General features: G+C 37.8%; 1 protein-coding gene and 1 non-coding gene across 12 annotated transcripts in view; one reads left to right on the top strand and one right to left on the bottom strand.

Annotated features, from left to right (window-relative positions):
• The window catches only part of Magi2 (membrane associated guanylate kinase, WW and PDZ domain containing 2), a 1,425,274-nt gene that overhangs the window by 1,136,344 nt on the left and 271,160 nt on the right, over nucleotides 1-17,770 (bottom strand). The gene's annotated exons all lie outside the window — the stretch shown is intronic.
• Nucleotides 7,471-7,572, top strand: LOC114708230. The gene has a single exon (XR_003736766.1). It is a non-coding gene; the product is annotated as a U6 spliceosomal RNA (small nuclear RNA).

The raw sequence follows: 17,770 nt of genomic DNA, 5'->3' as shown, positions 1-17,770 counted from the left end.
CAAATGGGATTATATCAAATTAAAAATCTTCAGCATAAAACCATAAAAATCAAGAAACAAATAGAGAATGGGAGAAATATTTACAAACTGTATATTTGAACAGATACATAAAGAAAAACACCTGATTAGCAGAAAATACATATTGAGAAAATGGGCAAGAAACTTTGGTAGGCATGCCACAAAAGAAGACATAGAAAAAAGCTGACAAGGATGTTAGGAATGCTTATTACTCTTAGTCATCAGAGAAATGCACATCAAACCACCATGAAGTAAAATCTCACCCTAATCCAAATGGCTGTTACTAAAAAAATAATAATGCAATGATGACTTGAGGAAGGAGGAACTGCTTTACACTGCTGGTGGGAATGCACATTAGGAAAGCCACAAGGAAAGAAGTTACTCAAAAAACCTAAAATACAACTGGAGCATGAAAATGGCATCCATATGGAAAGAAATGAATCAGTATGTCTAAAGGTACTCTCACATCTTCATTTATTGCAGCAGTGTTCACAACAGCCAAGAAAGGGAAAGAACTCAAGTGTCCATCAATTAGCAACTGGAGAAGGAAAAGGTGTTGCATCTATGCCACGAAGACTACTCAGCCATTAAAACAAATGGAATCTTTCCTTTGCAGCAGCATGGAGGAACCTGGAAGACATCACCCTAAATGAAATAATTAAAACACAAGAAGACAAATGCTGTCAATTTTCACGTGTGTGGAAGTTATATTAGCTATTCTGGAGATGTAATATAGAAAACTGATCAGAGACTAGGAAGGGAAAAGAGGTTGGAAAACACAGAAGATTTTGGTTGTGATGAATGAAAATAAGGTAACAACTCAGAATAATATACTTAGCTATCTTTAACCACAATTCATTATAAATATCAAATACCCAGAAAACATGGTTTTATAGGTACCTAATTACAAAGGCGTGATAAATGTTTGAAGTGTAATAACCCTGATTTGATCATTACTAACAGCAAGCTTTTATCATACTCCATCCCCTAAATATTAATGATTATATATAAATTCAAATAAAAACATTAAGAATCATATGACTTACAGAAATATCCTCTGACTGAAAATATAAGCTAGTGGTTGTATTTTCACTTAATAGTCTTCCCTGCCTTCAGATTGGTGCTCGTGATTGCCTTCATGTTATTTTCTAGGAAGACACTAACTCTGTTACTGCAATTCAGTATTGGTGAAATTATTAAGGCCACTCCACATAGTTAAAAGGGAGGTTTATTAGTGGCGTAACCTACAAATGAAGGGATAGGTAGGTTGCAGGGTCTGGGGAAGACATAGCGCGGTGTTCTCTGGAGAACTCCGTCTACCTCTAGCGTCCAGGATCCAGGAACCAAGAGAGGGAGGCACATCTAGATCTTGGGTCTTCAGGGTCCTCTCTTGGCCCTGCCTTTTAGGCGTGACAGTTACCGAAGCCTCAATGGGGGTTGGAACTTCTAGGTAAAAGCTGGAATGGCTACCCAGTACAATTCAGTTTCAAATTATTATGATGGGACATTTCTATGTACTCTGCCATGATATAGGTATTGTATGAAAGATGTAAGAATAGTAACAATGACAGCCAATGAATGAGTGCTTGCCCTGTGCAAGACTTAATCTTGAAATTTTGCAAGGTCTTTGAATTTGACTAGCTCTTAGTTTTGTTGAGAATAGCATTATCTGAAATCACCAATATTTATCCATTTCCACAAACAGCCTTAAGCACAAGAAAGGTTGTATATACTTTATAATACTCATTTTCTCTTGGAGGTAACTTTATTTTTATTCAAGTTGTCTGTACCTTAAGTTTATTATGTTTGTCTTTTAGACCATGTGTCCAAGAGTACTTCCCAAGAGAGAGTTAACTGGTACATATGTTTTCTCTAAATATGACAACACCTTCTCTTACTTTGTAAAAATTATGCTATATAATTTTGAACAAAATAGGATCCTGAAAGTTCCTTATTTCTAGACTTCTTTTTACATATGTACTAGCTATGGGAAACTCCCATGACTTCATCTTTGTGTACTGAATTAGTCTTAGATGATACACATAATAATGGATCATCATCAGTTAGTGAAAGCAGTACATACTATCTAGTGATAATGATGGGATAAAAAAGTTGAAGAGATTTGCAGTTATGTTGGTTAACGAAAATTGGAAAATAGGTTTTGACAAATGTGAAAATATTAAACAACTATATTAAAATAGCTTTGGTATACTTAAAAGAAGACCATTTCAGAATATTTATAAAATATTACAGTGTATCACTGATATTATTGTTTGTTTCCTAAAATCATCTTCAAAATACTTTAGCAAATCTTTCTGATGCGTTACATCTGTGTGATCTCAGACTGATTCTGATCCCTGCTCTCTTTAACATGTGCTAAGCACCCACTGCACAAAGGTCTGACCCTCTCAGTCTAACTTGGGTCCAGAGGATCTTTTGGGATAGATTCATAGTACAGATTCTGCTCAATCTTTGCTTCTTCTATTCTGTTCTGAAAATATTAACCCTCAAAGCAAGAGAAAACATATATTGTCATAATGTGACTAAAGGAGGGTTTCTACACAGTATAAGGTAAATATTTCTAAAAAGATAATTATTTTATAAACTATTAAATGATTAAGCAATTAGCATGAATTTTAAAGATTTATTTTAGAAAATTTATTATTTGTGCAAAAATATATGTGCTTGAGAAAAGTTAAGCAGCAGGAAGCATCAAGGAGGGGTCACCTTTGCCTTAGTTTATGGAAGGTTGCGATCTACAATAAGATAGCCAGCTCACTGGGAGGTCTTAGAGGGCTTAGGCGTGGGAGTGTACACACAAGTGTTGCACAGTGAGAGAATTGCAAGGGTCTTCAAGTGGAACCTTTTTGTCCTGATGGAACAATGGGAAGATTTGTTTAGTTGAAGATTTTCCTAGCCCAATGCATATACTAATATTTTCAGATTGATGTATTTTCCTATTTTTAAATAGATTAAATAGGAAAAAGAGCAAAGTCTCATTTCTTATCCTTGTCTCCAGGGAGATAAGCTCATATTACTCCTACATAAACTCCATTGCAATCATTTTTATTTGTTGGAGATTCTTTCAGAGTTCATTTGAAAGATAAAAAATAAAGTGGGAATCTTTGTCACTCCATTTACACAAAAGTCAGGACACTGTATTATGGGGTCCTTGATATCAACCTCCTCACATAGTATTATTCCAGTACCTTTAGCTATTAGGACACAGAAATATCCCTGATACATGATGATGGTTTAAACATATTTGATTTTATGGATGTTTAGTTGTTTAGTTCTTAACCTGTGGGTACTAGAATTATTTTATCATAAAAGCATTTCATTTAAATATTTTGCCAAATATTTTTAAATGAAATTAAAAAACAGAAATTTCAAAGAACCATGCACATTCTGAAAATCCCAGTCAAAATCCCATCTACAGGGTAGAGACAACCATAATCTGGATGCCTGGGCCTCTAATTGTCAGGGGAACATTAGTAAGCCTCACTAGGAACTGCCCTTCACCCTAGCATGGCTTTCTCTCATGAAACAGCCTCTGGCAAAGAGGAAGGCTCTAAAGACCCAAGTCTTTGTTCTCTACTGACACAACTTTTGGGTGTGGGGATGTGGGGGATGTGGGGGTGTGTGGGAGGTATGGGGATGTGGGTATGTGTGAGAGATGTGGGAGGTATGGGGGTGTGGGAGGTATGGGGTTGTGGGGGAAGTATAGGGGTGTGGGGGAGAAGTGGGAGGAAATGTGGGGTGTAGAGGTGTGGGGAAGATGTGGGGGTGTGTGGGAGATGTGGGAGCTATGGGAATGTGGGGGTGTGTGGGAGGCATGGGGGTGTGGGGTGTATGTGTTGAATCTCACTTAAATTGAGATATTTAAATAGATTTAGTCTAAAGGAAGCAAAACTAAGGTTGATATTATTACAGTGTTGATTTTAGTCAGCATTTTAAACATTTTGATTTATCATTTTTGTTTGAAAAAACTTACAATATTTTGTTATTTTAACTTTTAATTGTGCATTATTGAGAGAGAGAGAGAGAGAGAGAGAGAGAGAGAGAGAGAGAGAGAGAGAGAGAGAGAGATTCTTCTGTCAAACAGTGTGTACAATTCTCTTGGCATATTTTATGATGTTGAAGTTTGAACCCGGGACCTTTTACATGCTAGCCAAGCACTCTGCTACTAAGCCATACCTCTAGCCCTCTACATTTTTTTGCTGTGACTGTAAAGTTTTTTCAAAGCACACATTTTGAAAGTATTTTCTCCCACTCTGAAGTGTCATTTTAATTTTCTTAAGAATTTTTTCAAAGAAGTTTCACATCATTTCTAAAAAAAACCTGAAATATCTTAACTGCCAGATTCCTGCAGCACTATTCAAGGTACAGGTACAGTACAAGAGACCTCAGTGACTGCCAAAGGACAAGTGGATACATAATGTGGCACATGAAAACATTGTAGCACTACCTATCACTTCAAAAGGAGAGTCTGTGACAACTTGGATGACCTGGAAGACAGAGCATGACTGAAATAAACCAGATGCAGTAGAACATTGGTGTGTGGACTATAAAGAGGACAGACATCTGGGGTTGAGAAAACAGTGGTTACCAGAGGTAAGAGGAGGAAGAATAGGAAGAAGTGAACTAAAGGGTACCAGTGAGAAGGGATAAGTCTTCAACCTCTATTGCCCAGGAGGTGACCATTAATAATAATGAATACTGCACATTTCAAAACTGGTAAAAGAATACATTTGCTTCTAATTATAAAAGCTTATCTGAAGTGGTAAACATGCTATTTGATTTGATGTAAAATATTTTATAATATATACATATTATTAATGGATCATAATATATCCCATAGAATTAATGGAATTAGTAATTTGTCAATTAATTTTTTAAATCTAAAAATTGGACAGATTTTTCATTATACTAACTATATAACAGTCTACTGTCACTGCAGGTAGGTCATAAAAATGTACAAAATGGTTATACTTATTTGGTGAAATAACTTATAAGAGACAAGACAACTTATTTATTTTTTTTGGGGGGGGGCGGCAGTTTCAAGACAGCGTTTCTCTGTGTAGCTTTGCGCCTTTCCTGGGACTCACCTGGTAGTCCAGGCTGGCCTCGAACTCATAGAGATCCGCCTGCCTCTGCCTCCCAAGGGCTGGGATTAAAGGCGTGCGTCACCACCGCCCAGCAACTTATTTCTTTTTTAAATTTTTAAAAAATTATTTATTTATTTTACATCCTGACTGCAGTTTCCTCTCCTCCTAGTCCTTCCCCTAACCTTCTCTGTTCTCACCCCCCAATTCACTTCTCCATTTCTGTTCAGAAAAGGGCAGCTCTCCTATGAGTATTAACAATCATGACATATCAAATTGCAGTAAGAATAAGCACCTCCCCTTGTATTAAGGTTGGGCAAGGAGACCCAGTATGAGGAGTAGGGTCCCAAAAGCCAGTAAAAGACTTAGAGACAGTCCCTGTTCCCACTGTTAGGAGTTTCACAAAATGGCCAAGCTACACAACTGTCATATATATGCAGAGGGCTTAGGTCAGTCCCATGTAGGCTCCCTGGTTGTCAGTTCAGTCTCTGTGAGCCCCTATGAGCCCAGGTAAATTGGTTCTATGGGTTTTATTGTGGTGTCCTTTTCCCCTCTGGCTCCTACAATCATTTCTTTTTTTATTTCTTAACCCTCACATGAGTTTCTTGTACAAGTCATAAAACAAAAGATTTTTTAAATTTTTTCAGTCTTTCATAAACTGAAATGAGTATTAACTGAAATTCTAATACCACTAGTTTTAAGATACTTTCACTGTAGTTGATATTTCAGATGTTTTGTTTTGTTTTGTTCATCCTTAAACAGAAATGAGACTTGATCTGACATGTGATGGAGAAATGAATGAAAATTCAGAATGTCTTGTCCCAGATACGTAACATGATTCAAAAGTAGGAAAATATGGTAATAAACTCAACAGAATCCACCAAGAAAGAAAGCAGGCAGGACCAAGAGACAACACCCAAAGTCCTGGCAGCTCATGGGCAGGAGGTGGTCTTGGAGAACAACAATGCAGATGTTGTTGAACTCGAGTTTGTGCCCAGCTTTGCTGCTCAGTAATCAGAGTATGTCTTATGGTCTCTACCTTTTTGTGAGTAGAGAATCTTAGAAATTGATTCTGGGGAGGAATGATGAAATTACAAACCCATTGGTTTGACATTTCCAGACAGAAGGCTCTACAGATCTAACAAAGTCTACTGGCTTCCATTCAGAGGAATGAGATGCATATTCCCATTGACAACAATAAACCCTGACAAAGATTATTTTTACAAGTTTTTAATGGTAGAAAATTTACAGCACATAGAAGAGAACAAAAGGCACAATGGGCAGCTGTGCTCTCATCAGCAGGTTATTATGATGGCAGCAAGGGATGCCTAGACGCTGGCATGCTGCCGGCATCAGCTTTCTTTATAATAGAGTTGGGTACTATACTGGCTGGGTTCGTGTTTCAACATGACATCAGCTAGAGTCATCAGAGGAAGGGGCCTCAGTTGAGGAAATGCCTCTGTGAGACCCAGATGTAAGGTATTTTCTCATGTAGTGATCAATGTGGGAGGGCACAGACCATTTAGGGTGGTGTCATCCCTTGGCTGCTAGTCCTGGGTTCTATAAGAAAGTGGGCTGAGCAAGCAATGGGAAGCAAGACTATAAGCAGCAACACCCCCCCCCCATGGCCTCTGCATCAGCTCCTGCCTCCAGGATCCTGCCCTGTTTGAGTTCTTGTCCTAAATTCAGTGATGAATAGCAATGCTGACGTGTAAGCCTAATAAACCCTTTCCTCCCCAATTTGTTTTTTGGTCATGGTGTTTCATCATAGCAATAGAAACCCTAGCTAAGACAGGTACCAAATCAGAGATATATTTTTAGCTAACAGAAGATGATTATATAGCAAGTATCCAATGATGTTTTCTAAAGAAATCAATTAATTGATGAATGAACCATTCTCCATTAATCCAACTCATTTAACTTCCCAGAAACTGAGTCTTCCTTTGAGAAAAGATGAATATTATGAGGTGAATGTAATATTAGGAAATTATTCAGAGAACTCTATCCCCTGGAAACATGTTCAAGGGCTAGCACTTCAGAGAAAAATCAGGCTATTTTTCTAAATTCTTGTTAAGACAAAAAACCATATTAATGGAAGCTCCTAAGGGGCGTAAGGAGTGAGAAACGCTGCTGGGTGCTCATTGCTGGTGAAATTAAAATGATCTGACCTGAGTTTCCTGTGGTATCCTGCTGCTTGGACATCACCCTGAACCTTAAGACATGGTACATGTATGAGCTGAGAACATTAAAAGTATGGTTTTGTTTTGTTTTGTAGAAAGACTAGATTCAAATCAATGCAATTTAGTCTCTTTCAGTGATGGATCTCAGGTCTTAAAAATCTCTTGAGGTGCTTGCTTCTGCAGCACATTTGCTAAAATCAGAACAAAGAAGATTAGCATGGCACCTGTAAAAGGATGACATCAAAACTGGTGAAGTGGATCATGTGGGTATCGTTCCACAGGACCGGTAGTCTCTTCACCAGTTCCAGCAGGTTCTAGATGGAGTAGATGCTAGGGTGGGTCAACCTAATGCCCAGCTGAGGGCCTGGATGGTAGCCAAGCCGGTGAGTCCAGGCCCGTGTGGCCACCCACCTTGGTCACTGGGGTGGGGTCAGCTCTTGTGAATGAATGTCCTCAGTGTCAGTTCATCCTGGCCTGTGGTGAGGGGTGGGGGCCATCTCTCCAGCGTGCTGGCACCAGCTCTCTTACTGTAGTGTCCAGTGAGAGGCAAGACAGTGGCAGCCACAGGTTATGCCCCAGAGGAGTTGCGGTGAGGATCCAGTGATGATGGTGTACCAGAAACCAGAGGCCTTGACCCAGACCAGAGAGTGACTCATTGCAATAAACATTTGCCAGTAAAACTGATGGGACAAACGGGTGTACTATATGGCAAAATGAAGTCTCCATTGCCAGCAGGATGAATGAAGAGGTGTTGGAGAAGCAGGAAAGAAAGAGAAACAAAGAGACTTTTATGTTGAAGTGGTTTTTGCTTTCGCTTTTGCTTTTGTTCACTTGCTTGCATCCTTTGATTTGTTTCCTTATGTGGGGGCCGTGGTATGGATGAGGGGAGGATATGGGGGGACTGGGAGGTGAACAGAATTGGGGTGCATGATGTGAAACTCCAAAAGAGTCAATAAAGAAGTTAAAAAAAATTACACTTAAAAAATTTTGTGAAGTGTTCCAGTTCCATATGTTTTGGCCACCATAAATCCAGCCTCCAACTCAGGTGGAGACCCCCTGCTCAACCACTGATAAGAAAGGAAACAGAAAACAAGGAACAAAATGCCCATCCAACAAAGACAAACCCCCAAAATTGGCACCAGGACCTATAATCACTCCAAACCCAGATGTCTAGGTACCAGCATAAAAACACAAACACCATAAGAACAAAGTCAATAAGAACTTCCTGAGTGCTGAGATTAAAGGTGTATGCCACCACTGCCTGGCCTTTATGGCTAAATAGTGGCTTAGCTCTGCACTTGAATCTTCAGGCAAGCTTTATTTGTTAGGTCACAAACAAAATATCACCACACTACAGACGGTGACAGAAGGAAAACTCCAACCCAGGGAAGTTAACTATACACATATAAACACAAGCAATAGATAATCTCATGCCAACAAAACCAAAAGAAGGGAAACACACACACACACACACACACACACACACACAGAGAGAGAGAGAGAGAGAGAGAGAGAGAGAGAGAGAGAGAGACAGACAGACAGACAGACAGACAGACACACACACAATATCACCACCACCACCAACAACTACAACAAAATGACAGGAATTAAAAATCATTGGTCATTGATAGCTCTCAGTATCAGTGATCAATGGACTCATTTCCCCAATAAAAAGACACAAACAGAATAGATGTGAAAACAGGATCCATCCTTCAGTTGCATACAACAATCACATCTCAACATCAAAGATAAATATTACTTCAGAGTAAAGATAAGCAAATAGCCCCTAGAAGCAAGTTGATATAGCCATTCTAATATTTAACAAAATAGACTTCAAACCAAAAATAATTAAAAGAGATGAAGAAGGACACTTCATACTCATCAAAGAAAAAAATCCACCGAGATGACCTTCAATTCAAAACATCTATTTCCCAAATGCAAGGGTACCCACATTTTTAAAAGAACCATTACTAAAGTTTAAATCACACATTGACCCTCACATATTGATAGTGGGAGACGTCAATGCCCCAACAAAGGATAGGTCATCCAGACCAAAACTTAATAGAGAAATATTGGAGCTTAAAGATACTATAAACCAAAAAGACCTAGCAGATATCTACAGAACATTTCAGCCAAACACAAAATAATATACCTTCTTCTCCACACGTCAAGGAGATTTCTTTAAAACTGACCATACTTATCACAAAACAAATCTCAACAGATACAATCAGACCTGCATCCTATCAGACCACCATGGATCAAAGCTTAATTTCAGAAGCTTAATTTCAAGAACAGAAACAACAGAAAGCTTACAAGTTCATGGAAACTGAAAAAAAACTCTCTACTGAATGAAAACTGGGTCAAGACAGAAATAAAGAAGGAAATTAAACACTTCCTAAAATACAGAGAAAATGAATGTACAACATATCAGACTTATAGGACACAATGAAAGTTGTGCCAAGAGAAAAGTTCATAGCACTAAGTGCCTGCATAAAGAATTTAGAGAAATCTCATACTAGCAACTTAACAGCACACCTCGAAGCCGAGGCTCTAGAACAAAAGGAAGCAAGCTCACCCAAGAGGAGTAGATGGCAGGAAATAATCAAACTGAGGGATGAGATCAATAAAATCAATAAAAAATACAAAGAATCAATAAAACAAAGAGTTGGTTCTTTGAAAAAAATCAACAAGATAGACAAATCTTTGTCCAAACTAACTAAAAGACAGAAGGAGATTACCAATTAACGAAATCAGAAATGAAAAGGGGAGCATAACAATCGATACCAAGGAAATCCAAACAATCATTACATCATCCTTTTAAAAACTTGTACTCCACATAACCGGAAAGTCTAAGGAAATAAATAATTTTTTCAATAAGTACCATTTCCCAAAGTTAAATCAAGATCAATTAAAGAACTTAAATAGATTTATAATCCATAAGGAAATCAATCACTAAAATTCTCCCTACCAAAAAAACCCAGGGACAAGGGACAGATGGTTTTAGTGCAGAATTCTACCAGATTTTCAATTAAGAGTTAATGCTAATACTCGTCAAATTATTCTACAAAATAGACGCAGAAGGAACATTGCCACATTCATTTTTATGAGGCTACCATCAACCTGATAAGATAAGATTCAAGAAAGAAAGAGAATTACAGAACAATCTCCCTTGTGAACATTTATACAAAAATGCTCAACAAAGTACTTGCAAACTGAATCCAAAAACATATCAAAATGATCATCCACCATTATCAAATAGGATTCATCCCAGAGATACAGGGATGGCTCACCATATGAAAATCTGTTTTTTTTGTTTTTTTTTTTTTTGGCTTTGAATATTTTCTATATTTTTTTATTTATTTTTTAAATTACACTCATCACTCATGATATTCATTACTTACACTCATGATATTATTCATATTTGTGGTATTCATAGATTACATTTGCAGTATTCATTCAATTAAATATATATTATATATATATTAATTTTAAATGTCGAATGTCATTTCTTGAAGGGGGTAGGAGGTTAAATACAGGCTTACAGCACAATGGGAGGACCCCAGAGGGCAGAAGTTTGCTACTGATGTTTTATAATCTTGCATCTAAGCTGTTAGCGCCCATTATTCAGGATATACAGACAAGGAAATTCCCTTAAGCATTCAGGAGGGTGGAATCTGGCAGGGAATTAGCATTGGGAGGATATCAAGGTCAAGGTCCACAAGCAAGGCAACAGTTACCCCAAACGGGGGCCAGGGACCTGCAGGTCCCCCTTTTATTAAAAAATGAGCTTCTGACTTAGGTTGCGTGGGATGCCAGCAGGTCACCTTACCAGCCATGGAGATGCCTGCCCAGGGCACACAGGTGCTCTGTCTTAGGTTGGTGAGTGCCCCCCAGGAATTACCTGTCTCTGAATACTCATTATCATACTGGCTCAATCATGTGTGAGCTGCGTGATTAATTGCTGCCAAAGATCTCAAAGTGGCACTGGGCTTGCAATCTGTGTGTTCGATACAGAAAATCTGTTAATGTAATCCACCATTATAAACAAACTGAAAGAAAAAAAAAGACACATGATCATCTCATTAGATGCCCAAAAAGCCTTTGACAAAATCCAGCACCCTTTTATGGTAAAAGTTTTGGAGAGATTATGGTTATAAGGGGCAAACCTAAACATAATAAAGACATTTTATAGCAAGCCCATAGCCAACACCAAATTAAATGGAGGGGAACTCAAAGCAATTCCACTAAACCAGAAACAAAATAAGGTTGTCCACTCTCTCCATATCTATTCAATACAGTACTTGAAGTTCTAGCTAGAGCAATAAGACAATTGGAGGAGAACAAGGGAATATAAATTGGGAAGGAAGAAGTCAAAAATATCATTATTTGCAGATGATATTATAGTATAAATAAACTACTCCAAAAATTCTACTAGGGAACTCCTACAGCTGATAAACACCTTCTGGTAAGCAGTTGGATACAAGATTAACTTTAAAAAAAAAGCCTGAAAAACGAAAAAAAAAAAAAAATCCAAACCCAGTAGTTCCCCTATATACAAAGAGCAAATGGAATAACAAAGAAACCAGGGAAACAACACCCTCCACAATAGCCAGAAACAATATAAAATATCTTGGGGTAACCCTAATCAAGTAAGCTAAAAACTTGTATGAAAAAAAACTTTAGGTTTTTGAAGAAAAAATTGAAGATATAAAAGATGAAGCAATCTCCCATGCTCATGGATTGGTGAGATAAACAGTAAAAATGACCATCCTAACAAAAGCAATCTACAGATTCAAAGCAATCCTCATCAAAATTCCAACATGATTCTGTACACACATTGACATATGTACATACTCAATTTCATGTGGGAAAACAAAAAGTCCAGGATAGCTAAAACAATCCTGAACAATAAAAGAACTTCTGAAAGTATCACTAACCCTGATTTCAAGCTCTACCAAAGAGCTATACTAATTAAAACCCACATGGTATTGGCATAAAAAAACTGATCAATGAAATGATTAGAAGACCCAGACATAAAAATTCACATACCTATGGACACTTGATTTATTTATTTTTTATAAGGCAGCCAGAAATACACACTGGAAAAAAAGAATCTTCAACAAATGGTTCTAATCTAACTGGATGTGTGCATGTAGAAGAATGCAAATAAACCCATATTTATCACCCTGCACAAAACTCAAGTCCAAGTAGATCAAAGACCTTAACATAAAACCAGATATGCTAAACTTTATAGAAGAGAAAGTGGGGGACAGCCTTGAATGAATTGGCACAAGAGACAACTTTCTGAAAAGAACACCAATAGAGAAGTCACTAAGATCTACAATTAATAAATGTGACCACGTGAAACTGAAAAGCTTCTGTAAGGCAAAGGACTGCAACATTGGGACAAAGTGTCAGCCTACAGAATGGGAAAAGATTTTTACCAACTCTATATCTAACAGAGCTGATTTCCACAATATACAAAGAAGACAACAAACTAAATAACTAAATAAAAAGTGGGGAATAGATCTAAATAGAATTCTCAATAGGGGAATGTCAAATGACTTAGAAAAACATTTAAAGAAATGTTCCACATCATTAGTTATCAGGGAAATGCAAATCAAAAGTACTCTGAGATTTCATCCTACACCTGCCAGAATAGCTAAGATCAAAAACACAAATGACAGCTTATGCTGGAGAGGATGTGAAACAAGGGGAACACTCCTTTATTACTGGTGGAGTACAAACTTGTGCAGCCTGTATGGAAATCAATATGGCAGTTCCTTAGAAAATTCAGAATCAGTCTTCCTCAAGACACAGCTATACCACTCTTGGGCATATACCCAAAGAATGCTCCATCCTACCACAAAGACACTTGCTCTACAATGTTCAAAGCAGCTTGATTCATAATAGCCAGAAACTGGAAACAACCTAGATGTTCCTCAACCGAAGAGTGGACAATAAAAATGTGGTACATTTACACAATAGAGTATTACTCAACAGTTAAAAAAAAATGACATGAAATTTGTGGGCAAATGGATGGAACTAGGAAAAAATCACCCTGAGTGAAGCAACTCACACTCATAAATGCAAACATGATATGTACTCACTTATAAATGGATATTATCTGTTAAGTAAAGGATAATTACAGTACAGTCCATAGACCCTGAGGGGGTAACAAGGAAGGCTCAAGGTGGGTACACATTGATCTCCCTGGGAAGGGGAAGTAGAACAGATTTTGTGGTTGGACTGGGAGCAGGTGGGGATGGGGACAGGCAGATCAGGTAGAAGAGTGAGGGACAAAGGCAGAGAGTAAAGGAACAACTGGAATTTGGGGCATTAGTTGGGTGATGTGGAGACCTAAAGCATTGGAAATTTCCTGGACCTAGGAGGGCAACCCTAGTGAGGACTCCTGGCAATAGAAATCGAACCTGAACTGACTGTCTTCCCTAACAAGGCAAGGCTGCCAGTGGTGGGACTGGGCCACCAACCCGGACATAAAACCTTAGACCTACAACCTATTCTGTCTGCAAGATGAGCTGTTAACAATGGTTGCTCAGAGCTTGTGGGAGTGGTCAATCAATGACTGTCTAATTTGAGGCCCACACCAGGAGAGGGAGCCCATGGCTGACACTGCCTGGATAGCCAGGAACTGGAAAACCAGAAGCTAGATGGCCCAGAGACCCAAACAAGACTGGCAAAAAATAAAAAAGTTGATGAAATAATTCCTAATAATATTGTTATACTCATAGATGGGAGCCTAACTCAAATACCATCAGAGAGGCCTCCTTTACTTTACTATTACTTTCCTAATAGAAAGGGGTTAATTTAAGATAGAAGAACTAGAAAACAAGAAGCCTGCTGCAGCCATACAGTTTGTAAGCAATATAAGTCTCTGTGTGTTTACTTGGTTGGGTCTGAGCGACTGTGGGACTGGAGGGTGAGAGAGATTTGCCCTGACTGTGAGCCAGGCAGGACCAGAAAAACTCCAGCTACATATAACCACGAGGGAAACTTTACAATCCAATGCACAGAAGTTGCAACTGTCTGAAACCATAGTCTCTGAAGTGTCCGCTGGAATGCAATTTTGTCAGTAATCTAGTTTACCCTACACTGGACATTTAAGTGTTTAAAATATGGCTTTCTTAAGAACACTATCCACATCATTTAAAAGATTAAGCCTGTATTTCCTTTAAAAGATATAATTTCTCCTAAGACAAGTGCTAACATTAGGAAGCAATTACAATTAGGATGGACAATAAGTATTCAGAACAAATAAAACAACTACTTGTGGGGAATTGGTAGCAGAAATGAGGATGAGACAAGGGCAAGCTCAGATGGAGCTATTTGATCTGCCTCTTTGTACATTCAAGGTCATGAATAAAATATTGTAATACCTAAATTCATAGAATTTGGTTATGAAATGTTCATATGGGTAGCAGTATTATTTTAACTCTGATAATACAATTAAATTTGACCTAGCTCTATTTCATGAAAGAAAAGTTACAGTTTCTTTTAATAATAGTAGATGCTGAATTCTCTGTCTCTGATGGAACAATCTAGAGTATTAAGAAGACATACCAATTTGCATGGGAAAAATAAAAATAATTATAGAATCTTTATATAGGCTACTGCTTACCTATACTCTACCCACAGTTATACACAGCAATAAATATCCTAGGAACTCTACTGCACACAGCTATACATAGAATTAGAATACTAGTCTCCAATTCTTTGTAATACTTTCATTCCAACAATTTACTGGTTATAGATGCAGTGTTTTAAATCCTGATGATTCTTATAGTAAAGTAGCTGATAGTAGATCTAAATTGCTTTCATAAGAGATAAGACAGATATCACAACAACATTAACAACTTAAAATATGTATGATGTATTTCACATCAATTTTATGACAAAAGTCATGCTGTGACACACACACACACACACACACACATGCACATACACACACACACACATGCACATACACACACACACACACACGCACGCACATACACACACGGACACACATACACAAACATATGGGATTGTTGAAACTTTGTGGGCAGAATAATCAAAGAAGACAGTAACATGGCTTGGTTCAAAATGATTGAAGCCTCAGAAATGGGGAAACCAAATGCAGGCCAAACTCTGAGGCCAAAGACACAAGAGCCACCAAAGGGCATTTGGTACGAATTATAGACTCCAAGAATCCAGAGCAACTGGAGTTTGGAAGAAAGGGAAGCTCTGCACTGCTGCTTTGCCTGCCCACTGGGGACTCCAACCCACTCAGCGGCCTCCACCAACATCTAGAATAATCTAGAATAATACAGTCTCAAGACAAATGAGTCTATTTTGACTGGGTAATTGCTTACTATAATATTCCAAAGTCTGACATTTCTCTTATGCCAAATCTTATCAATCCTGTGTTTTCTACTTTTAGGACAATGCTCTGGGATTACGTCAGTATCAAGAGATTTATATGCTAGGACATACTACTGTAATTTTTCCTTACTCTCTCATGGCAAAACACTTAAATTCTTATGTTCGCAGAAATATTTTTGTATCCCAGACTTACGTTATTCTTTAAGAATTGTTTAAGTACACTAATGACATTTTAAAAAGGTGTAACTTTATTGATTGACGGTCTCATTCCTATCATACACTACACTCCCACACCTGTGGAGTGACTACTAAAATCAAATTTTCTATTGCTTTCTCTGTTGATTTAGGCATCATATTGCTTCATTTTGATTTTTATTTTTTTATTTTTTATTTTATTTTATTTTTTATTTTTATTTTTGATTATAATATATTTAATTTCTCAGTAGAGACTTTCTTTCCTTTTTAATGGTTCCCTCTACATTTTACTGTCTAATATGGTATTTTTAATTCCAGTACAAATCTTCGATTTATTTCATGACACTTACATATGAATCTCCTTTTATTTTTGATCTGAGTTTAAAGAGTTTCCATATTTCCAGTGATGTAATCTTTCCACGCACAAAGAAGTGTATATCTCTTAAATCATTTAAGTACAGGAAAATAAAATTTAGTAAAGTCATAAAGCTCTTCATGACAATGAGACAAGTCTGCTCCTGGCAGCACCAATATACTTCAAAAAAGGATGATGGGCACTGAAGAAACTCCACATGGAGTTTGCCTTCTTTGTGTCCCAAAGTTAGCCACTTGGGCAAGAAACTGTCCTTGCCTTAACTGCTGACAGTATGCTGTCCAAACTGGACAGACAGGACACAAAAGAAAGTGACTGCTGAACTTTGCCTGACAGGGTAGGACAGTCTTTCAAAAATCCCTGCTTCACAGAAGTCTGTCAGCTATTCTAGGCCTGTAGGCTGAGGATGGCTGCCCCAGTGTTGCAGAGGAACCTTGGTGTGAGTGTCCAGGCAGCCAGATGTCTCTGTTGTTTCTTAGTTTTGCAAGCTACTTGCTCTGCACTTCCTGTTTAGTCAGGTAATATGTCCTTCTTGGGTCTTTGATGGGGTTGAAGACTAGATAGTTATAATTACAATTTCCCTTAGTCATGACAAAAAGTAAATTAGGTACAAAATTAGGTATAAAATCAAGGGTGGATAGATAATGGAGTATTTTTCTCTGAATTTGCCAAATACAAAAGGACTGAATGTTGTGAATGTATTCTTACCTGATAATTGTTCCTATTGTTTATAGTTTTATTATGTTAGTTTAAAACCTTTCCTTTTTATTTTGATAAAAGGGGGAAATGTTACAGAATATTCCTTTACATTATGTGAAGATGTCACTGTGATTGTTTTAATAAAGAGCTGAATGGTCAATACCTAGGCAGGAAAAGGTTAGACAGGACTTCTGGAGACAGAAATGTCTTGGAGAAGAGGAAAGGTGGGATTGCCAGCCAGATGCAGAGGAAACAGGACTTGCAGGAATAGCGATAAAAGCCACGAGCTATGTAACAACAGGTGGTGTAATGGAAATGTGTTAAGTTATAAGAGCTGGTATGACAAGCCTAAGCTGTAGGCAGAGTTTTCATAATAGAGACAACAGAGGGAGAGACAATGAGATCTCCACAATTCCAGAATTCCTAGCCTTTATTGAAACAATCATTGTGTTTCAGCTGAGTTAATACCGATGCACCATAATAATAGTGATTCTGCTCTGAATTTCATAAGTGGTATGTCTAAAACATACCTGAATTCCTTGGGCCAAAACTTTCCTTGTAGTGGTGTTTATATTTCTGCTATGGGACAGAAAACAAAAAGTCTGACAAATGTTTGAAGGTAAACAACACAGTGTAGCACAGTCAAACCTTTAGACAATCCTGAAGTGCCAATTATTTGTAATATTAATTACAGTAGCCATGTGACTCCACCAAGTGACTCAGCTGTTGGTCCTGACGAAGTAGCATTCCCTTCTCTGCTGCTGCCTCCCTCGCTGCCCACACCACCCTTAGCACCCTTATTGCTCGGCTCCAGCAGC

The sequence above is a fragment of the Peromyscus leucopus genome, chromosome 3, assembly GCF_004664715.2.
Source record: "Peromyscus leucopus breed LL Stock chromosome 3, UCI_PerLeu_2.1, whole genome shotgun sequence".
NCBI classification, from domain to species: Eukaryota; Metazoa; Chordata; class Mammalia; order Rodentia; family Cricetidae; genus Peromyscus; species Peromyscus leucopus.
The sequence above is the reverse complement of the archived record's forward strand: the minus strand, read 5'-3'. Positions and strand labels throughout refer to the sequence as shown.